Source organism: Rattus norvegicus, chromosome 1, assembly GCF_036323735.1.
Source record: "Rattus norvegicus strain BN/NHsdMcwi chromosome 1, GRCr8, whole genome shotgun sequence".
Taxonomy (NCBI): domain Eukaryota; kingdom Metazoa; phylum Chordata; class Mammalia; order Rodentia; family Muridae; genus Rattus; species Rattus norvegicus.
The window spans coordinates 152,859,188-152,885,668 of record NC_086019.1 but is presented as its reverse complement, the minus strand read 5'-3'; the positions used below and the strand labels follow the sequence as shown (position 1 = coordinate 152,885,668).

General features: G+C 41.6%; 1 long non-coding RNA gene across 6 annotated transcripts in view; it reads right to left on the bottom strand.

The window, feature by feature from the left end:
• The window catches only part of LOC103691188 (uncharacterized), a 108,264-nt gene that overhangs the window by 57,544 nt on the left and 24,239 nt on the right, over positions 1–26,481 (bottom strand). For 2 of the 6 annotated variants that reach the window (XR_005499294.2, XR_005499291.2), the window contains 2 exons: positions 15,037–15,617; positions 11,505–11,595 (listed from right to left, as the gene is read on the bottom strand). This is a non-coding gene — a long non-coding RNA (uncharacterized LOC103691188). The remainder of the gene's footprint in view (positions 1–11,504; positions 11,596–15,036; positions 15,618–26,481) is intronic. The other 4 variants (XR_005499292.2, XR_590378.4, XR_005499296.2 and 1 more) reach the window with 2 other exon arrangements.

Genomic DNA, 26,481 nt, shown 5'->3' with positions numbered 1-26,481 from the left:
ACTCCTGTAGTACCAGGGATCAAATTAATCTTTATTTTGTATTTTATATGCACTACCTCTAAAATTAGCACATACATAATCCCATTTCTTAGTCTTTACAAAGAGATTCAAGTGATATGCTGTTCTTTAAGCTTCTTTTTCCTTATCCGACAACGTTCTAATGTGCCCTGAATCGTCCTAAATTTTCTTCTCGCTCTTACATTCTTTGACACAACTCTAGGCAATGTATATGGAGCTGTGTACTAAGCATGAGAATCCAGCAATGATTGCAAACCAGACTCTGGGTCAGTATGAGGCTGAAAGTGGCTGCTGTGACAAGCACAGTGACAAGCACAAAGCTTAAAGGGCTTTGATGACACAGCTCGGGATTGGTTTATGACACAAGGGGACACATGATGAGGGTTAGGTACTGGACTAAAAGGCAGGAAGAAGGGGTTCGTATACTGCATCATGTTTTCTCTCCACTCCACTGTGGTTTTGGTTGACTCTATCTTGTGGGTTTTAAGCATGGAACCATTTCAGTCGAGAGCACGGGTTTGTGTTTCGGCTTTGTTACTGTTCAGCAACATGAACTGAAGAAACCAACTGCATTTGCCTCTGTTTCATCAGTGATGTAGTCATAGATCACAGAATCAATAAAAGGCCTCAGTGTGTTCTTCTATGTTGAATTCTTACAGTACTACCTGGCATCTGGAGAGAAAAAGCTCTTGACTGGCTTTATGTCTGTGAACCACCGGAAGTGACGTTTGGACATATGTCTTAATTAACACTGTACAGAGTGTGCAGAATCAGTCATCCCTACCACCTACACTGAAGGTTCTGAACAGTAGGAGTAGAGGTCCAGTTGCTAACAGTCTGACTGTCTGTCTGTTTGGTGTCCACATGTTTGTGTGTATGCCCACATGTGTGTGGAGGGCAGATGTTGACATTAGGTGTCTTTCTTAATAACTTCTCCAACTTATTTTTGAACAAATTCATGCCTAGAACCTGGGCTCCCTGATTTTTCTGTCCTGGCCACAGGTCTCTGTCCACCGGGACTGCAATTGTAGATGTAGCCATCTTTTATATGGGTATTGAGGACCTGAACTCCTGTCTTCACTCTCGAGTGGCAAGCACTGTTTTGACTGAGTCATGTCCTCTGGCCCCGTTATTTACAAGTAAAGGCACAATTGGATGTGATTAAAAAGCAGATCTGTAGTTCACGTCACCTTTATATGGTATAGTCATGGTAAATACTGCTTGAGCGCCACCCTAAGAGATGGTATATGTGAAATCCAGGCACAACAGCTCACACCTATGAGCCAAGCGTGAGGAAGGCAGAGACAGAAGAATTTCTCTAGTTCTAGGCCAGCCTGAACTATTGTGTGAGACTTTGTCTCATTCCTCCCTCAAACAAAGCAAAACAAAAACCAAACAACAAAAAGAGAAATAACATATGAGAAATCACAATACTGTGGTATAATTTCTATTGTACACAAGAACGCATATGTTTAAGTTTTAGATTATTCAACTCTTCCCAAAATAAGATATGCATGGAGAAAATCCTCGTGAGCATATCTTTAAAAATGTATGACAGCATCCACTCTTATATTAGGAGGCACTTGCTAAGCCAAAGGGTGGATGAGCCAGGTCTGGAAGAACCTGAATTAGTTTGCTTTCTTAACGATTGCTGCACCTTTTCATGCTCAGCTGTATGATATGCTATATCGCTTTGACTGCAATATTTTCAATAGAGTAAAGAAAACAACTTGCCTTCCTTAGAGTTGAGGCCACCACAGGACACTATCATAGGTCATTATTTTGAACTGCAATATTCGTTAATCACTCTTCTCTAAGCTTCTGCTTTACTCTAGGTTTCATTGCAGAAGTGCTTCCAATGGAAGCCATTGTGACGTAGCTTAATGGAGAGGTTATCTTATTGTCAATACTCGGTGAAGTACGTGTGTCTTACACAGTTTATCACAATTGTCATGATACATTTACTTTTGTCACCACTTCATTGATATTTACCACACTAAACTATAAGATAGATGAGTAAGGGGCCATCTTAATTTTTTCCTTGTAAATTTTATGCGATGCTCGCCAATGAGACGCTCTGGGAATGGTACTTAAATATATGAGTGAAAAACTAAAACATTCTAAATTATTAACGTTTCATCGGTATGTGTAGGGGGGTTTGCCTGCTTCTATGACTGTGCATCAAGTGTGTGCTTGGTACCAAGAGAGCCTGGAGCTTATGGAACTGGGTTATAGATGTTTTTGAGCTGCTATGCGGAACTGAATGCAGGTCCTCTGAAAGAGCAGTCAATGCTCTTAACCACTAAGCCATCTCTCCAACCCTAGACTAAGACAGATTTTTTTTTAATTTTAAAAATTCTTTTCTCATGTATTATATCCCCACTACAGTTTTCCCTCCCTCCCTTCCCCTGGGCCTCCTGCCCAAGCCTCCCCTTTCCCCTGATTCACCCCTCCTTCTTGGGGAAGTATAGGCCTCCCAGGGACATCGACCAAACACAGCATAACAAACTACAGTAAAAACAGACACATAACATCACATCAAGGCTGGACAAGGCAACCCAGTAGGAGGAAAAGGGTCCCACCCGTGGGCAAAACAGACAGGCTGAGTCCCTGCTCCCATTGTTAGGATTTCCACAAGAACACCAAGCTTTTCAGCCATAGACTATATGCAGAGGACAGAGATCAGACCCTCCTACAGGCTCCCTGAGCTCTGCAAGTTCCCATAAGACAAAGTCAGTTGATTCTGTGGGCAGATTGATACATTTTAAGGTGTTTTGCTTCATTTATATTGTGGCTGTAAATAGAAGAGAAACTATGTCATTTAGAACTGGCCATTATGTTTTGTGTTTATAATTTTCCTGTTAGCAACCCTGACCTGGGCATATATGCTAACATTTCAGGACTTTGGGATCCAGAGCTATCACTAATCTGTAGGATTTTGGTGAAACTAAAACAATACAAAAGAGTATAAAAAGCAGTAAGCAAAATCTCTGACAGTGACAAACGTTAAACAGCTTACTGTTGTGAGTTCAGCAGTAAAGAATGTCACAGAAACCTTTCTTCTCTCAAGAAATGTGTTTTTCTGGAGCTTGTGAAGCACATATGTACAGATTATAGAAGCTGACACATGCTCACATCCATGCACACGATAGTTGCAATGACAACAGACAGTGTGGTTTTTAAAATGTGGGTTTACAGTTCTCTGGGATGTATCTTAGTGTGTCTGGAAGCAATGTGGTAGTTACAACATGTGATGGGTTTGGACCCTACCACTTTATTTTCCATTTATAGGATTGATGGCATAATTTAACCCTTCTATTGACTAGATCAATTATCTTAGATTAACTATCTATTCTCCACCAATTTTCATGTTGAAAGTAGAGGTGATTCTCATCTTCCTATAAAATTGTTGCAAAAAAATTCATGCGGGTTGTAAATTCCTACATTAAGGCAAGAATAAAGGCATGCAATCAACGGCCTGAAAAAAGAAAGACCTCAGCTCAAGATCAAATCAAATCCAAAGCAGACACAAGGAAGGAAATAATGAAGAACAGTGTAGAAGCAAATTAAATACAGAACATAAAATTAGAGAAAAGTCAATAAAACAAAAATAGCTTCTCTGAAATGGTCAACAAAGCTAAGAAGCTGCACTGTGACAAGAGAAGGAGGAGGAGGAGGTAAACAGGGAGGAAGAGGCTGAAGTGGAGGAAGAGGAGGAGGGAGAGGCTGAAGGGGAGGAAGAGGCTGAACGAAGGGAAAGAAACAAGAGGAGGAAGAGGAGGGTAGGTGAGAGAGACCCTAAATTAAAACCATCAAGACTGAAGAACAGGATAAAATCTGAACCTAAAACAAATAAAGAGACTATTAGTGACCAAAAAGGTTCTTCAAATGAAAGCCCTAAGCTAGGTAGATTTCCTGGTGTCGAAGCATCTTTGAGGGAGAATTTAGATACACTCTTCACAGTTTTTTCCCCAAGGAAGAGAAAATATTTTCTACTGATTTTTGATACTGGAATATCTTGTTATTAAAGTTAGGAAAAGTTAACATGAAAGGAAAACAGTTACCAATTATATACCTTATGATTGTAAGTGGAAGACTCATCCACAAAACGCTAGCGAACTAAGTCTAAGCATATGTAAGGAGAACCAAATACCAGGACCAATTGGGATTTATCTGGGAAATCAAGTTTTGTTTAACATACAGACACTAAACAATGTAATATGTCATATTGATAGATAATCAATAGATTAATAGTCAAAAGCCATAGGATCATTTACTAGATCAGAAAGCATATTTGTAAAAACCCAACATTTCTCGTGAAATAATACAAAGTAAACTGGGAACAGAAGGGAACTTTCCCAACTCTGCGAAGACCGTCTATGAAAAAAACCACAGGTACCATCATGCTTAGCTCCCTCTAAGATCAGAAACAAGAAAAAGGTGTCTACTCCATGTATAAAACACCAAAAAGAATGAAGCATAGAAATGTTTGACCCAAAAGTATGAGAACTATGTATTATGCATTTGTAAAACTTTTGAAAGAATTTAATGACTGTTCAAGTGGATGGGAGAACTTTTTCTATTCATTGAGTGGAATACTTAATGTTGTTAAGATAGGAATACTTCTCCAGTAATTCTACACAGTTAAGACAATCTAAACAAAAGCCTGTCTGTCTTTGTTGGGCACAGTTTTAAAAGCTGATCCTCAATTTCAAATGGAATTATAAAGAGTCAGAAAACAAGTTTCAGGGCACAGGAGAACAAGGTCTCCAGAATCAACTAAATAGGGCTTATGAGGCCTCACAGAGACTGAATAAGCAGTCATGGAGCCTACATGGCTCTGTGGTAGGTCCTCTGCACATATGTTGGCTTGGTGTTTGGGGAAGACTCCTGACAGTGGAAATGGGAGTGTCTCCAATTCTTTTGCCTTCTCTTGGGACCCCTTTCCTCCTACTGTGTTTCCTCACCAAGACTTGACGAGAGGGTTTGTTTCCAGTCTCATTGTATCTTGCTGTGTTCTGTTTGGTTGATGTCCCTGGGAGGACTGCTCTTCTCTGGGGGAGACAGAAATTTGGTTGATAGGAGTGGTGCTGGGGACTTGGAGTAGTGGAGACAAAGAAAGCTGTGGTTGGGATATATTATATGAGGAAGAATAAATTTTTAAAAATTCAAAAGAATAAAATCAAAGGTTTTCTGATTTCAAAAATATTTACCACATTCAATCTATAAACCCAAAACAGAAAACAAAACAAAACAAACAAAGACCAAAATAACCCAAACTCCCATGAAGCAACTTCAATCAAGACATGTAGTGTAATAGTCTCATAATGATAGGCATTTAGGTCAATAGAATAGATTTAGGATTCCAGAAATAAATCCTCAATTAATTTGAGTAGTATGCTAAAATAGTAAATAAGGAACTGTTGCAAAAAAATGCTGTAGAGTCACTGTATATCCACATGTAAATTAAATGTGGGCTCTTATTATATACTACATGAAAAGCTAACTCAAAATGACTCGAAGGACAAAATATAAGCTCTAGAGCTATGAAACTTGAAGAATGAAATAGTTGTAAATCCTTAGAACCTTGAATTCGGCAATGGCTTGGTGGACACACGGCCAATAATACAACCAATAAAGGAAAGCAGGTGAATTGGATTTCACACATTCAAAGCGTTTGTGCTTCACAGAACACTTTTAAAAAGGCAAGCAACAGTCAACAAACTTGGAGAAGATATTGGGCAAAGCACACATGTGGTATGGGATTCATAACCAGAGCGTATACACAATAACAACCCAAATGTAAATGGGCAGAGAAATAGTACTATCATTTCTTTAGAGAAGGTATCACACATCATTTCCACTCATCCTGACAGATCATGCATGTGTCTGGACCAGTCCTGGAGGAGGGAGAGACATGGCTTAGTGCAACAGGAGATGCACAGAGTTGTGGTGGAGACTAGGAGGGTCTGCCTCCTGATACTATCAGCCCTATCAAATGGTCATCTTCAAAGCAGAAAACCTACCCTCTAAGGCCTGAGGAATCTGCTCAACCTCAGTGTCACCATTGTTGGGTTAGACTCATCTTTGACTTCTCTCTGGCCACACTGTTATTCCATCCTGGAAGGGCAGAAATCCTCTCATCCTGAGCATGCAGCATACTGATGGTATTTCTTCCTTTTATCCCATATGGAATATGCAAACTTAGACTTTAAAAATGTGTGTTTTATGTCATTTCTTCTTGAGGCATTTCCTCTCGTGACATCTCTGGGGCTAATGAATGGCATTATTTTTCCCCCTAAACACTTTCCATGCTTCTTTGTATGTCACAGTGAAAAGGACCAATCCTCTCCCTGGCTGATGTAGGTGCATGGACAATGCATGTCTTGTCTTTAATTAAGCTTCTTGATTCATGGTAACCATGTGGTGACAGTATTTCCCCGTTATGCTCAGAAGAGAAGCCTGGGTGGTTGGAGGGAGAATACAAAAGCCAAGCCCAGTTTGGTTACACTGGAATGAGTTAGTTATGTGATGATAAGAAGAATAAAGAATTGACCCAAATTCCCAAATGATCAAATGCTCGGAATGTTGTTGTAGTTTTAGGGTGATGGAATCCAAACACATTTTACTCTATTCTCCCCAAGCAATAAATCTGTTACCCAAGGTCAACAAAGTTATTGTAGTTGCAAAACTTTTTGCAACTTGCAAATATCTTTCTGGTCCCTGGCTTCAGTGTGTCAGGAAACGGCCTCATTCACTCATTCTTTCTGCATGTACAAGGTACTTTCTTAGGCAGTGTGTTTATTTCTATATCTCAAGAGGAATTTGACCCTGAGATATTTGCCCATGGTCTCAAGGATGGTAAGATTGCTCTGTGTGTGTGTGTGTGTGTGTGTGTGTGTGTGTGTGTGTGTGTGTGTGTGCATGGGTGCGTATATACACATATGCGTGTAGATGTCTGTGCACGCATGTATGTATGCATACATGTGTATGTATGTGTGTATACATGTGTATATGTGTGTCTCTATATGCATGTGTATCTGTATGCATGTGTACATATGTGTATATGCATGTGTGCATATCTATGTGTGTACATGTATGTGTATATGTAGTCCATGCACATATATGTGTGTCTGTGGGGAATTAAGCATGTGTCTGTGTCTGTGTGCACACATGAGTGTAGATCAGAGGATAACTTTGTGTGTTGCTTATTAGATGCTATCTTTTTTATTCTCTTGTTGGTCTAGAAGCTTTCAAGTAGGGGAGTCTGGCTTGCCAATGAGCCCCAGAAATCCATTTGCCCCATGTCTCCAGTGCTAGGATTATGAGCTGTTTCTCAATGTTTGGTGTTTTATATGTGGGCTCTAGGGTTCAAACTCAGGTCCCTGTGCTTTCATAGCAAGCAGAGGGCTATTCCACACCCCTAGTTCATACTTTTCTTCACTCTAGTTCTCAGTATAAAATCTAGTTCTCAATAAGTCAATATTAAGTTACAAGAGAAATTTAAGTATTCTCGTGCATCAGGCAAAGTAGGAGGAACTGTGTACGCTATACCTCATTCAAAGATCAATCTCGTGACTAGATTTCTTTCCCTGTTCATCAAGGGAGCTAAGGCTCAGAGAGTCAGGATCCTTAATCCCCAATCCCTGTGTATGGCAGAGTTAAAAGCTATACTTAGCTCTATCTAGGACTGCCTCTCCATCTTCACCACACTGTGACTGCTCTTTGCCCAGTGGTGTTTGGTTATGCCCAGGTAACACTCCCTTCCCTTGAGGCCCAGAAGATTCCGTTATTGACACCTGTTACAAGAACGCCTCTCCAAAGGGCCCTACTCTGTGGAGCACATCCCCTTGAATACCATTCAGTCCACAGCCCTCATGGTGGCTACTGCCCCAGTCCTGGCCCGTTAGCAATGGGTCACTGACCTCTGTCTGATTCAGTTTGGTTTTAATGTCACTGGATGGCTACCCCTGCTTTTCTTCTTTTATAACCAGGAGGAATCTGTTCACCATCTTCTCTTCAATCTTCCTTCTGGCTTTAAGAATTCCTTGATTAAATTCTCATCAGCCGATAGTGGTAATAATGATTTCTAAGGCCCAGTGAAAAATCAAAATGTAGAGTTTGTTATTGAAAAAATGGTTAAGAATTCCAAAGTGACAATAGTAAACCTTTATAGGAGCCTTTATAGAATCTTCTGATACTGTGATCCCATGTAACTACACAGGGCACAAACCCCTGAAACTAGTCTTATGTTTGGCATTATTTTGGCTGAAGTTTTGGAATGACCATATTTTTACTGCTGACTTTTTCATCGAGTACCTTCCTGCTCTCCCCTGGAGGAGGCTAGCCTTCACCACAGTTTTGTCAGGACTTGGGCTCTGTTTGTTGACTTCTACCTCTTTTACAGTTCTTTATTCTCAGACCCTGAGGCTGCAGCAGTATACTTCCCCCATCAGTACACTCTGACTCTCAGACTTCTCACCCACTCAGCTCTCCGGTCAGAGACCTCGAAGTGCACACAGACGGGTGTGTTTGGCAAAGCATTTGTTTATAACAATTTCTGGCATCTGGAGCAATTTTCGCTTTTTATTAAATACATATCCGCATTCTTTAGTTGACTTTCAACTTGTCCTGGGCTTCTTAAGGGACATTTCAGGACTTTTTTTTCTGCCAAATAATACCAGAAAACTTCATATTGAAGCTATAAAAGCTAGCAATGTCATCATCACCCACTTCCTTTGCCGGAGCAATTTTACCAAGCACACATCACAGCACTATTCAGCACAGTAAGCTACACCCTTCCCTCCCCTTCTTTATCATAATTGATAACAGCAGAGCAAAGCATGCAAGTCACTTCTGAATGGAAAACAGTGACTCCAAAGCATCCTATTGTGAAATCCTGGAGCATGGACATGGGTTCATGGTGATGATAACAAGGAAGAAATTATCAAAAGGAGAGAAAAAAACTTCCCAAGGGAGAAAGACAGCAGAGAGGAAGTGCAAAGGCTCATAGGTCAGAACAAGTTACAGATGCCTGGCATTTGGATTCTCCTGAAAGGATGCCAATGGGTAATAGCAATAACCCATTTGGCTTTTGCCATCAATTTACTAGCTATATATTTACCACATCATTTCAATAATCTCATTAGGCTGTTCTCACCACTCTCTTTTCACAGACAAGGAACACAGCGCTCAGAGGTGTAAGAAACAGACCAAATTCTAAGTCTCATAAGTCAAGACTCGAGTCTGTGTCTCCTCCCTTCAGACAGGCTATGTGATAGACTTCCTATGTCTGTGGTCATAGAGGATTGGATAAATCTTGGCCACCTGCCACAGAGAGGCTGTGACCATGGGTGGATAACAGATTAATTTATGTGGAGAGGCTCCGGAATGTTATCTGAACCAAATTTGATCCTTTCCTAGAGTTGTTCTAGCTGCAAAAATTGTGATCAGTTAGTTTTAGAAGCTGAGCTGAAAGTGGGTGAGATCAATTCAATACAGGAATGACCACTGAATCATGTGCAAATGAAAATAAGAAAGAATAATGGTAGTACAGGGATGTAGAATATAGAGATATGGAGAGAAAGTATGTGAGGAATTAGGACACAGGGAAACATGGCAGACGAAGAGGGAGGACAAGGTCACTGACAGAGACACAGACCTCAAGCAAACGGAGCATAGAGCCAGCCACTGTAGCTCCTAACAGGATTCCAGAATACATCCAGTGTACTGTGGCACACACCTTTGGAAATTCCTTTCCATAGGCCTTTCCACTCAGAAGTGAATGGGCCCCCATGCAACTCCTTAAGTTTAAACCATTGAATGCCAAGTTCATCTTTTTTTTTTCTGACCTTAGGACACTTGCAACAATGACAGCACCTACATGAGTAGGTCCTGACTTCTTGTCTACTTTCACCTCTTGATTTTGCTATGTTGCCCTTTAAACATTGGCTGACATCTTGGAGTTTTTATCTATGTGGTGGCAGGAATGGTGGGTAACGTGCCCCTGACCCATGTTCATATGGGTATACCAATTGGACTCAGTGCATTGTGTTTTCTAAGACATGAAATTATTTTCAAGAGATATTTGGGAGGATATAGGAGAAGTTGGAGGGAAGGAATGAGGTGTGTAGGATCATATTTCACTTAGACAAATTTGATAGCCTTGAAGAATAAGAGACAAATAAAAAATGAGAAAATGATGGCAAGAAACTAACTGAAGGTTTGAATGAAAACAGGCAAGGGTAGAAGAAGACTTGTCCCACAGTCCCAAGAACATGTGGACAGTGGTGTGAACATCAGGGGTGCGAGGGTGTGGAGTCTGCTGAATTAGCAAAATTCTCATGCATGTATCACAGCAGGCTGGGCTCCTAGGCTTTATTTAGGAAAAACTCCCATTGAGTTCTGGCTCCCAGAGCCCTGTATTATTCAGAGCTTCAGAATGTTGGCCTGTAGTCCCATGAGTCATGCCGATGAAATGTCAAGAGACAAGGGCATTCTTAAAATTAGCTCTGAGACAGCAACTGGTTCTCCTGGCTGGCACCTTTTTGAGGTTATTTCAGTTTGACTCTCCTTTAAGCGAACCTGGAATGACCGAGTTCTGCTAGTCCTCTGGCCAGTGACCCCTCAACCTCCCACAAATCCAGAGCCTCTCTGAAGTCGAAGGAAGCGATAAAATATTAGGGCACTTACCCTTAGGCCTGCTTGGACTGCAATTCTGCCACAGTTCTCCTCGATTCCGAGAGGAGATGGAGCACACTAAGCAGCCCTAAGGCTAGGGTGCACTGGGTTGGGTTGACCACTAGACAAAGATGAAGTGTGACCAACTTAGTCCTCTGACGGCACAGGCCCACTGTGTGCCTTTTGAGCAAGCCTTTGCTGGGGCAGGAAATCAAAGCTGACACTGACTTTGCAGTCAGAACATTTCCATCAGGATGAGATTTTGTGTAGATGAACAATTTCCCCACTGTTCCTTGGATAACAGAGGGGTCTATTAAAATCTGCAGCTATGGCTAAGTTCCCCATTTTATTATTTATTGTTTTATTATGGAGAACTTGTCCTCACTGTCTCCATTCCTTCTCCAGAGGGACATGTGGTGTCTTGAGGGATAACAGGGATTTCCCTTGAACGCATCTAAATGAGCTACCCAGGGCCAGGTAGTATGACTGAAGGTTTAAGTAGGATTGTGGGTGCGCAGCTGGTGAGATGTAAGATGCTCCAAAGGATCAAAATAGTCCTTGATGCCTCCCCATCGATATGGCTGCTTCGTTGCCATTTATTTAAGATTTGGCCGCATACAAACCAAAGTCTCTCCATGCTGGATACAGAGAATATTAGTATGATTATTAGGTGTTCTCACTGAGAATTCATCTTTTTGTAATGGAATACTGATAGACCCCCCTCCTCCATTAACCTCTATAGGTAGGAGAGCATGTCCAATAGAACCCCGTGCCAGTCATTTATAAGAAGCCCCAGGAATGCTTACCCACATCCAAGAATCAGGATGGTTAATTTCTTCCCAAATATTGTAGCTGCTGCTGCTGAAGGCTGGATGATTCCTTATGCTGATGGACATGCTGGAGTGCAGGAGGGAGGTTGGAGGGAGGAAGGGAGGAAGGGAGGGAGGGAGGGAGTAAGGGAGAGAGAGAGAGAGAGAGAGAGAGAGAGAGAGAGAGAGAGAGAGAGAGAGTGAGATCACGCAGCCACTCCTCAGTCACAGATTTCAGGCTCACAGGGTTGGTATGTTTTAAAAACCTATTTAAGTTCACACACATCACATGTTTCCCTTACAGCTATGTATTACAACTGCTTCAGGCTATGACCTATTGTCATCTAATGAAATTAATCTGGACATGTGGCCTGCCCTGTAGCCCTGACCTACTTGTGCCTGGCAGCTGGCAGGGTTCTCTTCTGGTGTTTGATTTGGTCATAGAATTCATAGTTCCTCTTAACTGATAACTGTGTATATTATGTTTAAATTCTACTGGTAAACAGGATCCAAACTCTCTTCTCCTTCATAATAAACTCTCTTGCTTTCTTACAAATCAGCAGGTGCAGCCAGAATTTCCTGAAGTCCTAGCTCTTCCACAGCCAAGATTCTCTTTTAGATTTAAAGTATGAGGAAAGGACTCAGTGTCTAGCCAAATGGCCAAAGGGTCTCCAATTAGAATGATAACTTATTAGTGATGAGATAGGAATTTACAAAGAACTTGTGAGCTACACACCCAGGAGAGAAGTATTATGATACATTAATGCAAAGGATGTCAAACACTGTCTAGATTATTAATAAATAGTATGGTTTCCTAACTATGCATAAAACATATATACTCAAACTTATATACCTTTCTGAAATGATTAGATCATGACCACAGTCATAGAGTATTGAGTACTGTATATTGTGAAATTGATAGAATATAAATGCATCTAAAAAATTAATACAGAATAAGTCATTTTCAATTATTTGTATTTTTCAAACTAAGTACATAAAATGCGTCAATATTCATGTAGAAGTGTCTTAAAATTAATTGACATAAAAATACATCCTCATATGAACATTTGGGAAAATTTAACCTTGTATTTCAGGGAAGGTTGTAAAATAAACTCAGAACTAGGGATCTTTTCCTGGAAGAGGAGCCCAGGATCTGAATTTCAGGTTCGTGCTCCACACTGCTCATCGAACACGGAAATGTAGAACAGGAGCTTAAGCAGCCCACTTCGCTCATGGGTGAGGGGATTGAAGCTCAGGGGGCAGAAGTGATTGGACCAAGGTCATCAAATGCATTATCAATAGAACCTCAGCTCTCTTCTATCTCATCTTTTTCACACCCAGAGGGAGTCAAAGCCTGATACTCCTCTTCAACCAGGCTGTAGTTGAAGAAGACACATGATCCTCAGGTTGTCTCTAGTGGGTCAGTGTTCCCTTTCCAGGCATCACACAGTTTTTAGTGAATAATACATGTATTCAATGATCAAGCAAATTCTATATTCATATGATTTACAAATAATGCCTTACATATTTTTTGTGCAGCCTCCTAGGTACACCATTGTTCCTGTTTTTATTGTTGGAAATGGAGTGAACTATTTGCTCAAGATTTCATCAAATGGAACTCTGTAACAAAGCTGTGTCCTGCCCTTGCTGTGTTGTTGTCTCTGCTGTACCCTGACGCTGACTGCGTTTGGGTTTCATAAGGGCTGAAGCACAATCAGCTGGTGAACGGTGATGAGCAGGGCTCAGTCAGAAGGGAGCACCAGTGGGTATAAGGGAATCATGAAATTATTATCAGTAAGCAGGGTCAGGGATTAGAAAACAGCATTAGAATCTACTGCAGAAACCTCCAACATTTCAGATGCTTCTCACTTTTCTAGAATGAGGGATGGGAGTCTTGACACATCTTCGCACCCATTTACCATGGAGCCTTCTCTCCTTCAAGGGTGGTTCTCTAAGAGACAGACTGCATAATTTACATTTTTAAAAGACTGTCCCTGGGCCTTTCTTGTCTGACTCATTGTGTGGTCGCAAGCTAGTGAGTCACCACCATATGACTCAGGTTTCACATCCCACGCAGGGCTCAGAGCTTGACTGCTGGGATCCTGGGCATGGCTTTATATGGTGGTGCAAACAGCTAATGATGTTCCGGAGGACCAGGAATCCTGAGTTACACTTTTCTTTTTTGCCTTGTAAAATCATCTTTCTGCTAGTCAATGGTGTCCATTTGTGGTCCAGGGATAACAAAACTGCATTAGACTCAACAACATCCTCACTATTTCTCCTGTCTCAACGTATGGATAGCCTCTGTGTTAGTGGGATGCCATCTTGCTTAAAAGGGAAAAACTCCTGTATGAAGAAACATGGATCCCCACTGAACTTGTCTTTTCTCAGCTATGCTAAGAAAATGGATACAACTTCACATTCCTAGTTAAAGTGTTGAGCACATTACAGTAAATCCTGGGATAAAAATTTCACTAGGAATGTGAGCATTAGGCTCAGACACTCACTTAACAAACACTGTGGACTGAATCTAGAGAATAACTGGGCAACCCCAGTTTCTGCTTGCTCATGGGACCTAGCTCATTTGACCATCTCCTGGGACATCCTGTTCTTAATCTGAGGTCCTATTTCAATGCTGAACATTATGATTTTGAAATGGGATTCTTTTTTGTTCCTGGTTTATCTCAGGCTCCAATATTATAGATATTAAGATTCTAAAATAGATTTAACAGTAATCCCTAGGATGCTGGAGAGGGACTTATGTACCTTCAGTCTTGGGCTTCAGTCGAATCAAGAGTAGAAAATATAGATGAGAGCTGTTATTCTCTCTCCCTAGGGAGGAGGGGAAAGCTACCAAGGTGTTTCCTGTAGCTGGGAGCAAAGTACAGGTGTGTAAAGCATTCCTGTGAAGAACAGGGCTGGGTTCTAAAGGGACGATGAAAGATGAAGGGACCAGATGTAGTGTGCTAGGTGGGTTTGAACTATGCATCTAGAGCTTTTCCTTGTCAAGGATGCAGTTACTTCCCATGCATTAGAAGTACAGAACACCAGGAAAGACCACTGCAGGGTTATCTTTGATCTTGTCTGCAAGTGCCTGCTGAAGGAGTGAAGAGATTCTAAGAGGAAGACTGGAGGAGATATGCTGCTTCTCAGTGCTACAAGTGGCACCAGAAATAGGATCACATCTGTCAGGGTCAAAGTAACTATGAGACAGAGGTCCTAAAAAGGGATGTTGAAGGTACCCCAGGGATGGCCCCAAGAAAAGAGTCCTGTTCTGGGCTGCTCTGGGTCTCTTGGGGATCCTTTCTTTAGCCAAAGGTTAAAGCTGTCCAACCCTCTTAACCCTGTGATCACCAATGGATTTCATCACAACAGATCTGAAGCAGCAGAAAAAGAGAACAGGGTTGTGGAATAGTCCGTGATAAGTTGCATTTCTGTCACATTGCAAGTTACACTTTTTCAACACACTATTTACTGAAGACAGAATAGATTTTGCTTAATTTCCTTAGTTATTAATGGACACTATTACCTTTCCCTTGGAGCCTGACCACATCCCTGTGTTTCCATGCCTTTTTTCTGTAATCCATACTTTGCCTGTGGTTCTAATATCATACTACCTATCAATGCCTGTGCTGTTAAGAGAGTAGAGCATGAGTCAGAGATCAGAGATGATAGCCAGTCAATCACTGTATGTTGTTTTGCTTTTAGGCTTCTTTGGGTTTACAGTTGTTTACTCTGGAGGTAACTGACCCGAAAACAAGCACTTGGTTCTCCTCTCAGCGACATAAGATCTCACAACTGCCATCTCTTTATATCATTCCATTGCATTTCAGGGCAGTGGAGGACATCACAGAGAGCCTTGCTTCCACAAAGTCCTTACTTCCTCACATGGCTTCTTGGTTCCTGGGGTACAGCTGATGCTTAGCTGTCGAGTTGGAGGGAAGACCTTGAGGTTGACTCCAGGGAACACCTCTCGGGGAATTCCTCGATGCTCAGAGGCATTGTTTTATTACTCTGCCAACCAGACCACACCTAGGCTTGTGGAGAAGGCAGCTGCAACGTAGGCACCATGGCTGTGGAGTGTCCTTAAAGTCCTGCCGCAAGGAGGTCCTGGCAGAGAGAATTGGAACAATGCACGTTGTGGAACACAAACAGTGGCCTTGAATTCTAACTCTATCTGACCAGCTCTGCAGCCCTACACAAATCACTTAACCTCTCTGAGCTTCATTTTTTCTCCGGTGTAAAGTAGACTTAAAAAACCCTACATTGTGGGGTTATTAAAGGATTAGCACTAGGGAACATACAGTGCCTGGAAGTCACTGCTCAGGAAAGCCAGCACGGCAACAGGAGAGAAAGTGAATTTCAAAGCCTGCTTCCCAAGTCTGTACTTTTCCAACCCAGCCTGCCAGGCACAGCCCTGGTCACTTGATTATAAAGATGATAAAAAAATTTTTTCGCTTCTGCTAGCACGCCAAGAGCTCAACCCAGGGACCACCTGGTTCCCTTCTCAGTGGCACCGTATGGAGTTCTTACTGCCTCTGTGCGAAGGCCCATTCTGGATGCTTAGATTCAGATTATGATGGGAACAAAAGGTGCCGGAAGTCTGTCAGTGGTAATGCGCAAATGGGATCTTGGCTGAATCTCTCTGGCAAATATTCTCTGAACATTCCTCCTCTGCCCTTAGGGTGAGGAGGAAGAGCATTCACTCCAGATCGTGGGGGTGGGAAATCTGCTCTTTATTAGGAAGTACTGTGTACAGCGGGATCAGCCCTTCGAAGCAGCAGTGTCCACAGCTTGGGTGCTGACTCTCTGAGGCCAGCTCTTTCCAGCATTCAAAACCAAGTTTCAGAGCTCAGAAGGGTGAATAATAACTCTTGCATTTTTCTATCCTTCTTTTCTAGTGAAAAGCATGTTTTCTATTACAATATTTATCCATTAGTAGAAGAGGAACGACACTCTCTGTCAGGGATACAAGTTATTAAAAATTCATTTGCCAGCTATTAAGCTGAGAAACCCAGTAACCCTAACTGGCATCTCTAGCCAGTTTGTCCTGCAAGCTCCTGATCTTTGCCCCTTTTCTTTTGCTTCATTATTCAATGAGAAATACACTGCACAAGAAAAGCACATTTCTCTCACCGTCATTCAGAGTGAGACAGTAAAAGCATCCTAAGGATTTAAAACAGAGAGAGCACTACACTAGGGAAACTATGGAAGAAAACACTACACTAGGGAAGCTACGGAAGAAAAGATGGAAGGGGGGGCGGGATTTGGGGTGTAAATAGATAAATCAATTTAAAACAGGAAGGAAGCTAGGAGAAACCAAACGTGAAGGGATGAAAAGTCTCAAAGTTAATCTTCAGCAAGATGTGCCAGGCATCTGTGGCTTAAAGGAGAAAGAAGAGGTGGTGTTCCCCAAGCCATGTGCTAGGCTCACTTGCTGAAACCAGATTGAGGACCGTGTGTGTGCAGACACCACTGAAGAAAAGTGGCACCTGCTAAGTGCTAGAAACTAGAGGAACAGCTCCTCCCTTCTTCCCATCCTACACACCCGTCCTGTACCTCCTGTTGATCAGTTCAAATGGAAGCAAGGGGACACAGGAAATGCACCCTGTAGGCCCTGCCATACGGAATAGAGCATCAGAGCATGCGGGATATTTCTAAGGTAAGCCCATTCATATATTTATCTACCCATAATCATGTTCTTAAATAGAATATACTGTCTCTTTTTTCTTTTAAATGAAGAGACTGGGGTTTGGAAGACAGACAGACAGACAGACAGACAGACACACACACACACACACACACACACACACACACTCACTTGGTATCCTTTCTAATCTAAGCTTTGCCTGAAATTTAAACTCTCAATCCCCTTCCCTCCCCACGTTCTGACAGGAGAGCTGGGAAGCTTTAAGTTAAACAAGATCAATCTTGGAATCAAATCAAAGGATTTTAATTTGACTTTTGAAAACCACAATTAATAGGAAGCATATTTGATGCAAAGAACTAAACAGAACAAGCCTCTAGCCTACTCTGGAGCTTGATGGCCAATCATCTTTGGAAAATGAGCAAGGGGACCTTCTGGGAACACACTGTGGCTTAGCAACATGGACGGGGTGCCTATGGGGTCAGCCCTGGGTCTGGGTGAGGATGCTTGCAGTCCTGTGGATGCATAAACAATTTGGCCAGTGCTCCTATCTGGCAAGATTGCTCTGAAGGTCTTCCAAGTGCAGCAGTGGCCATGCAGCTGGTAGGAGCCCCTGCCTCTGCAGGCTTCTGTGACACCCAGGTCATTTAATCTGCAGTCTCCCCTCACCATTCCCACATAATTCTGCATTTATTATGGAGTGAATGTCCTTACTTGTCCCTGAGGGTAAGGCCCTGTGTGTTTTCTGTGTGGAGCGCATCATTGGGCAAACGGGAGATGCTACTACAGAATTGGAGGGATAAGTGAGGGAAGGGTCAGAGAGGAAGCCAGGATATTCTTAACTGTGTAGGGTAGTGGAAAGAATGCGCAGTCCCGTATCTACTGGACTTAGAATTGTACCCCGTCCTTCTCACATGATGTGTGAACTCAGTCCCCTGAGGCCTGAGCTTCCAATTTACAGGAATCAATTCCCTTCCCTGGAAGAGTTATTGTGCTTCTGAAAGAAGAGCACTGGTCAACAACTAGCATTTTCTTTCTTGTGTTTGAAAGAAAACTACCCTGAAGTGTTGGAGATAATCATCAGGATTAAGTATTAGGATCAATAATAGGCCATGAAAGGAAGGTGATAGAATGAAAAACAATCGTTTGAGGTAATTTAAGATTAAATGAATTTAACACAAGTAAATGGAATAGAAAAAACTGTGACAGAGTCTGGAAGTATGATGCTAAGTGCCATCACTGGTGTTCTGAATCCAGAGGATTCATTCCCCTGTAGCTGTCAGACCAAGCCAGAAAACTGCTATTGCCACAGCCACTGTATTTCCAAATATTACCTCAAAAGATCCAGTCTCAATAGTATCGAGTGCTCATTTGACCTCCAAAGTCTTCATGTATAAAAGGTGATGCAGCAATTGTAACTAAATGTAGAATGCTTTCCAAAGTCAACATGTGTTAAGGCCTACCTCTCATTGCTGCTATGGGCAAACTACTTCAACTGTATTCGCATATTAGGGTCTCATCCAAAGCTCACCTTATGTAATAGCTCTGTTAGCATCCCACTTTATAAACAATGAAACCGAGTCTCAGAGAAGTTGCATAACTTCTCAAATATTAGTGAAGTCAATAGAATTGATAAAGTCATCTTGGTTATTAAGCTAAACTGTCTACTCTGTCTCTAAATAACCAGAATCATTTTTTCATTATATTAACAGAAATACTAATCTCTTCATTATGTGGGACATTATGAAGCTGGGCATGGTAGCACATGTCTTTAATCCCAACACTGGAGTGGCAGAGGCAAGTGGATCTCTGTGAGTTCAAGGCCATCCTGGTCTACAGAATGAGTTCCAGGACAACCAGGGTACAGACAAACCTTGTCTCGAAAATCCAAAACCAAAACCCAAAGCAAATCAAACCAAAATTATGTGGAACTTTATGTTTTAAAGAATGTTTTCTCGTTCGAGCCTCCCAAGAGAATAATGTAGTGTGTTCTTGCAGCGTTTGAAAATATCCAACTGAAAGAAAACTAGCTTGGAAACTATAACACACACACACACACACACACACACACACACACACACACACACACACACACACGCCTACATGCCCACACACCCATACATACATATGTATACACACATACATACAACCATACATACACACACACACACACACACACACACACACACACGCCCACACGCCTACATGCCCACACACCCATACATACATATGTATACACACATACATACAACCATACACACACACACACACACACACACACACACACACACACACACAAAGATATGGAAAGTCTAAAAGATATGCAGTATTCAGGAAGTAGTTGTACGCTGGATTTAAATGGTTTATAACACACACGGAATATGAGATACTAAATGATTTACATATATTAACCATCTAAACCATGAATAAACAACACTCATGAAGTCTGATTTGACCAGAGATCATTAACGTCTTTGCGGACTTCTCTGCAGAGTGAATTTGACTGCCCAGTGCATAACTGACAAGCTACAGCAGTTTCTCCACTATTGTTCAGATGTACTTGTCTCTAGGCTTACCAATAAAGAAAGCATGTGCTCTTGGCCAGGATCTTTCCCTGTATGTAGTCCCTTTGTTTCCATAACAAAACCACCAATGAGGAAGGCCAGCACAGCAGATGAATGGCCCCATCCTAGCACTAATGTAATATGGCTTTTCCTCTTTAACTATACCTTGTCTCAGAGTGCTAGTATATTTTTCCTCCTTTCAAGCTCCCCTTTTTGTACTGGTATTCCGACCCAGACATTTTGCACACCAAATAAGTACTCTAATATTGAGTCTCTCCTTGTACTTCTAACCTCTCCCTATAATTTAAATTGATTTAATGATCCATTTGAGCCAGGGACTGTGGTGTCCACCTATAATTCCTACTTTTAAAGGGTAGAAGCAGGAGGATCAGGAGTTTCTGGCCAGCTTTGGTTAAAAAGCCAGCTTTTGAGGCCAGTCTAAATTACATAAATTAATAATAATAAATAATACATATGATTTAAATTTAAATTGTGTAGTGGGGGTTTGTTATTATTTTATGACTTTTGGTAGGAATTGCTAATTGTCTGGTACCCTGAACACTTTATCTTTACAGATAAGGTAACTTAAAGATGTAAAGGGTGTGTGCCTTGCCACAGGTCACATCTCTTCATCCAAGTAACTGGGATGCACACATTTTCTCCTATGCAAAGCCTAGTTGTTTCCCTCTCAACAAGGTCCTTATGGGAAAATGTATCAGTGAGCATTTCATTATGCTAAGTTGGAGATTTATTGTGGATCTCTGTGGTTCCAAAGGAGGATCCAAAGGTGCTCTGAGCAGTGCTTCCTCTAACAAAGACTTTGTTTTGAAGAAACCGCAGTCACTGGCCATACCCAGACTGGGCACATCCTAGTTCAGATGACAGTCACCTTTGTCTGTCTCTCATTAATTATATAAATACATACTCCTACGGATAAGGCTCCTCATTAGAAGATAAACTGAAGTTCAGGTGGTTAGAAGTTAGGTCCAGGAACGGGGCCACCTGTGCTGAGAAAGGCTTGGTTGTCACCTTTCCACTTTCCCAGTGTTGGACTTTCTGCCAGATGTTAGCCTCTCTGATTGGCCCAAGTGTTTGCGCTGGCTTTTTCAGCTTTTGGATCAACTCTAGATTGGCTTCAGTCTAGATTGCTTTCTCTCACTTAATAGTTAACTCACGCAAGCACTCTTAGTCTCCTTTCCACTCTCTTCCATCCAAACTTGGAAACCATGTGCAAATAAATTCTTAGCCAGAATGCTTTTCTGAGGAAGAAGGGCTTTGTAGAGAAAGCAGGTTCTCTGTTGATGGTAAAAAAAAATGGCAAATTTCATTTTCATTTGTGTCAGGTCAGCTCTTGTGGAAAAGATCAGACTTCTCTGAAGAGGAAATGGGTAAAACTCGTGGAATCTTGCAAATACCCTTCAGGGATGTTTAACTTTTCTGCAGATTTTTTCCACTGCCTTTTCTCTTGTTTTCATTTCATCCATTCAGCCTACAGTCTTTGATTTCACACCACATCACTAGGCTAGAAAAACATCACAATGCCCACAACTCAGGTTTGTGAACTTCAGAGCAGATGAATGTGAAAACTGAGCACAATACAATCCTATATTTGTCTTCCCTGGTATTGCGGGGTTTTGTTCTACATGGGTGGTTCTGCATGTGTAGACACAGATAGAGCCAACAAGACCAAATTCTCGGTGTGGAAACAGCATATAGTGCGCTAAAACTTGGATAAAGTTTGCTGAGGAATTTGTACTCGGATTCTCTTTATTACTCTGTATTGTTCATGTTTTTATAATTACCTTTCATTGCTTTTCAGCAGTCTTTGAAAACTACCATATTTGTATATTTGAAGAGAAACAGCGATACCTTACAAGTTCTTTATTTTAAGCAAGGATTTTTTTTTTTACGACCACATTCTTAGTTGAGCTTCCTCGCATCTCCGGGAAGTTGGTATTATCTTTTTATCGCTCTATAAATTGCTCAGTGTGACTGTGTGTACAAGTTTACATTGAGAGTTAATGAATGACAAGATAGAGATGTGGACTCTGTGTGTGGGGGTGGGGGGGTACAGGAAAATGTTAGCGTGAGTTTGTGTTTACGTGCATGCATGTATATGCCAAATATTGATAGTGAGTTTCTTTCCTCAAATTGTGCTCTACTTTTTTTCTTAGAAATAGGATCTCTCCGACCGGGGGAAAAACTGAATTGAGGGTGTTGGGCATCTTTGTGACCTAGGACAATGGAAATTCCTAGGAATCTGTGAAAGTGATCCTGGCTAAGACTCCTAACAACGGGGGACCTAGAGCCTAAAGTGGCCATCTCCTGTAACCAGGAAAGACTTCCAATGCATCTGGATAGATTGGGACACCAACACAGCCATAATACCTTCAACCTACAATCTTTCCTGCCTATAAGATGTGCAGGGATAAAATTGGAGCAGAAATTGAAGGGGTGACCAACCAGTGACTGGTCCAGCTTAAGACCCATGCTGAGAGACCACACTCCTGACTCTGTTAATGATAATCTGTTAGACTTTCGGAACCTAGCATAACTATCATCAGAGAGGTTTCACACAGAAACTGATGGAAACAGATGCAGAGACCCACAGTCAAACATTAGGTGAAGTTTGGGGAATCCTACTGAAGAGGGGGAAGAAGGATCCTAGGAGCCAGAGTGGTCAAGGACACTACAGGAAACTCTACAGAATCAACTAATCTTGGCCCATGGAGCCCACAGAGACTGAACTGTCAACCAGGGAGCATGCATCAGACTGACGAAGGCCCTCTGCATATATATAACAGTTGTTATATATGTCTGACTCTGTTGCTTGCCTTTGGAACCCTTTCTCCTAACTGGGCTGCCTTGTCTAGTCTCAAGAGGAGGAGATACACCTAGTCTTGCTGCAACTTGATATGCCAAGGGCTAATTGATATCCATGGTAAGCCTCCTTCTTTTAGAAGAGAAAGGGAGGAGGGGTGGATGGGAGAGGTGAAAAGGAAGGACTAGGAAGAGAGGAGGGAAGCCAGGATGGGATGTTAATCAATCAATCAATCAATCAATCAATCAATCAATCAATTTAAAAAGAAAGAGGTTCTCTCACTGAACCTGATACTCATTGACTCTCCTAGAGAATGAGTAGCTGGCCATGAGCTTCAGGGATCTATTCGTGTCCACTCTCCTAAGACTGGGATCCTGAGGATGCACCACCATTCCTGTCTCTTCTTGTGGGTTCTGGGAAAACCAATCCAGACCATATGCTTAAAAGGAGCAGGCACTTTCTCAACTAAGCTATTTCCATAGGCCTGGAACAAGCCCCCCCCTTTATTTATTGTATGTATACGTTTTTAATATCAAACCACAAGTGTTTTCCACTGTGTTAGGGCTGCTTTCAGCATCGTGCTTCAGTGTCAACTGGTATATGGCTGTGCTACAGAACAAAAACAAACTACCTTCCTCTAGGAACTCCTGGTCCATTGTGGAGTTCTCACCATTGGGTGCTAATTAGTCTCACTGAAGATGAGTGTTTAAATTCCTGAAGCTTGGGCCAAATTTCAGATGTTCTTTTAAACGCTCCAGATTATTCACAGGGTAGCTATGAAAATATCAGCTGATCTTCTCAGGGCATGGCACCTCTACAAAGCATGCTCAGTTATAGCAGCCCATTGCCTGGTTAATAGGAATCACTTCCTGGCATTTGATGGGTCATTTTCACATGGATCCCTTTGCACGGATGTCTAAGATCACAAACAGCTTTCAGAATCTGTCATTGAGATGATCTGGAGGTCATCTATCATATTATTGCATATGTGGTTGGAAGGGCTGTATGGTAACAAGAATTCTAGAAGTGCTGCTATTCTAAAACCTTGAGTTTAGCCTGCCTCTGGCTGTTAAAAAAAAAACACTAAAAACCAACCATAGCTTGAGGTGAGCCACTTTTTCATTTCTTATTTCTTATTTGTTTCTATCTCTGTAAAACAATAATCTAATTAAATGATACTTTAAGGTCTGTCCAGGTTTAAATCCTTTAATTCTACATGGCACACAGGTGTAAATTCCAAAAGAAAGAAAAAAGGAAAAGAAAAAGTGGGTAGTTTGTGATAAATGATGGATTAAAACACATTCCAGAATGTGGTGGACTGCAAGAATTATGATTATGTAACAGGCCCCTGAGACCTTAGCACAACCAATACCATGTTAGAGACACCATTTTGACCTTAGAACCCAGCAAGCAGAACCTACCACTTGCCAAAACATGAACAAAGACTGAATCCATCAAAGACTGAATCCATCAAAGACTGAATCCATCAAAGGCTAGTCTATCGCTCCTGGAATTAGGAAAGTCCCTCAGTGGACTAACCTTGTTGTTTAGCTTCTGTAGTTTCTCACTAACTATTCTTGTTAACTGAAGTGTGGCGACCAGGATGTGGTTTTTGTGCATAAAAGGCAATTATTCGAGTTCTCTGCACCCAAATCCTGTGGGAGGGAGAGCTAAACCTTCAGAGAGGCAGACACGCCTGGGAAACCAGAAGAGACTGCACTCTGCACACATTACTGATTCCAGAGGAAAACACCAAACGCCATCTGGAACCCTGATGCACGGAAGCTCCCAGAAAGGACGGCACAGATCTTCTTGGTGGCTGCCGCCGCAGAGAGCTCAATAAGCAACACCCCACAAGCAAACTTGAGCCTCGGGACCACAGGTAAGACCAACTTTTCTGCTGCAAGCGACCTGCCTGGTGAACTCAAGACACAGGCCCACAGGAACAGCTGAAGACCTGTAGAGAGGAAAAACTACACGCCCGAAAGCAGAACACTCTGTCCCCATAACTGACTGAAAGAGAGGAAAACAGGTCTACAGCACTCCTGACACACAGGACAGTCTAGCCACTGTCAGAAATAGCAGAACAAAGTAACAATCATCCACCATGATCAAGTAGGCTTCATCCCAGGCATGCAGGGATGGTTTAATATACGGAAAACCATCAACGTGATCCATTATATAAACAAACTGAAAGAACAAAACCACATGATCATTTCATTAGATGCTGAGAAAGCATTTGACAAAATTCAACACCCCTTCATGATACAAGTCCTGGAAAGAATAGGATTTCAAGGCCCATACCTGAACATAGTAAAAGCCATATACAGCAAACCAGTTGCTAACATTAAACTAAATGGAGAGAAACTTGAAGCAATCCCACTAAAATCAGGGACTAGACAAGGCTGCCCACTCTCTCCCTACTTATTCAATATAGTTCTTGAAGTTCTAGCCAGAGCAATCAGACAACAAAAGGAGGTCAAGGGGATACAGATTGGAAAAGAAGAAGTCAAATATCACTATTTGCAGATGATATGATAGTATATTTAAGTGATCCCAAAAGTTCCACCAGAGAACTACTAAAGCTGATAAACAACTTCAGCAAAGTGGCTGGGTATAAAATTAACTCAAATAAATCAGTAGCCTTCCTCTATACAAAAGAGAAACAAGCAGAGAAAGAAATTAGGGAAACGACACCCTTCATAATAGACCCAAATAATATAAAGTACCTCGGTGTGACTTAACCAAGCAAGTAAAAGATCTGTACAATAAGAACTTCAAGACTCCGAAGAAAGAAATTGAAGAAGACCTCAGAAGATGGAAAGATCTCCCATGCTCATGGATTGGCAGGATTAATATAGTAAAAATGGCCATTTTACCAAAAGCGATCTACAGATTCAATGCAATCCCCATCAAAATACCAATCCAATTCTTCAAAGAGTTAGACAGAACAATATGCAAATTCATCTGGAATAAAAAAAAAAAAAAAACAGGATAGCTAAAACTATCCTCAACAATAAAAGGACTTCAGGGGGAATCACTATCCCTGAACTCAAGCAGTATTACAGAGCAATAGTGATAAAAACTGCATGGTATTGGTACAGAGACAGACAGATAGACCAGTGGAACAGAATTGAAGACCCAGAAATGAACCCACACACCTATGGGCACTTGTTTTTTGACAAAGGAGCCAAAACCATCAAATGGAAAAAAGATAGCATGTTCAGCAAATGGTGCTGGTTCAACTGGAGGTCAACATGTAGAGGAATGCAGATTGATCCATGCTTATCACCCTGTACTAAGCTTAAGTCTAAGTGGATCAAGGACCTCCACATCAAACCAGATACACTCAAACTAATAGAAGAAAAACTAGGGAAGCATCTGGAACACATGGGCACTGGAAAAAATGTCCTGATCAAAACACCAATGGCTTATGCTCTAAGATCAAGAATCGACAAATGGAATCTCATAAAACTGCAAAGCTTCTGTAAGGCAAAGGACACTGTGGTTAGGACAAAAAAGCAACCAACAGATTGGGAAAAGATCTTTACTAATCCTACAACAGATAGAGGCCTTTTATCCAAAATATACAAAGAACTCAAGAAGTTAGACCGCAGGGAGACAAATAACCCTATTTAAAAATGGGGTTCAGAGCTAAACAAAGAATTCACAGCTGAGGAATGCCGAATAGCTGAGAAACACCTAAAGAAATGTTCAACATCTTTAGTCATAAGGGAAATGCAAATCAAAACAACCCTGAGATTTCACCTCACACCAGTGAGAATGGCTAAGATCAATAACTCAGGTGACAGCAAATGCTGGCGAGGATGTGGAGAAAGAGGAACATTCCTCCATTGTTGGTGGGATTGCAGACTGGTACAACCATTCTGGAAATCAGTCTGGAGGTTCCTCAGAAAATTGGACATTGAACTGCCTGAGGAT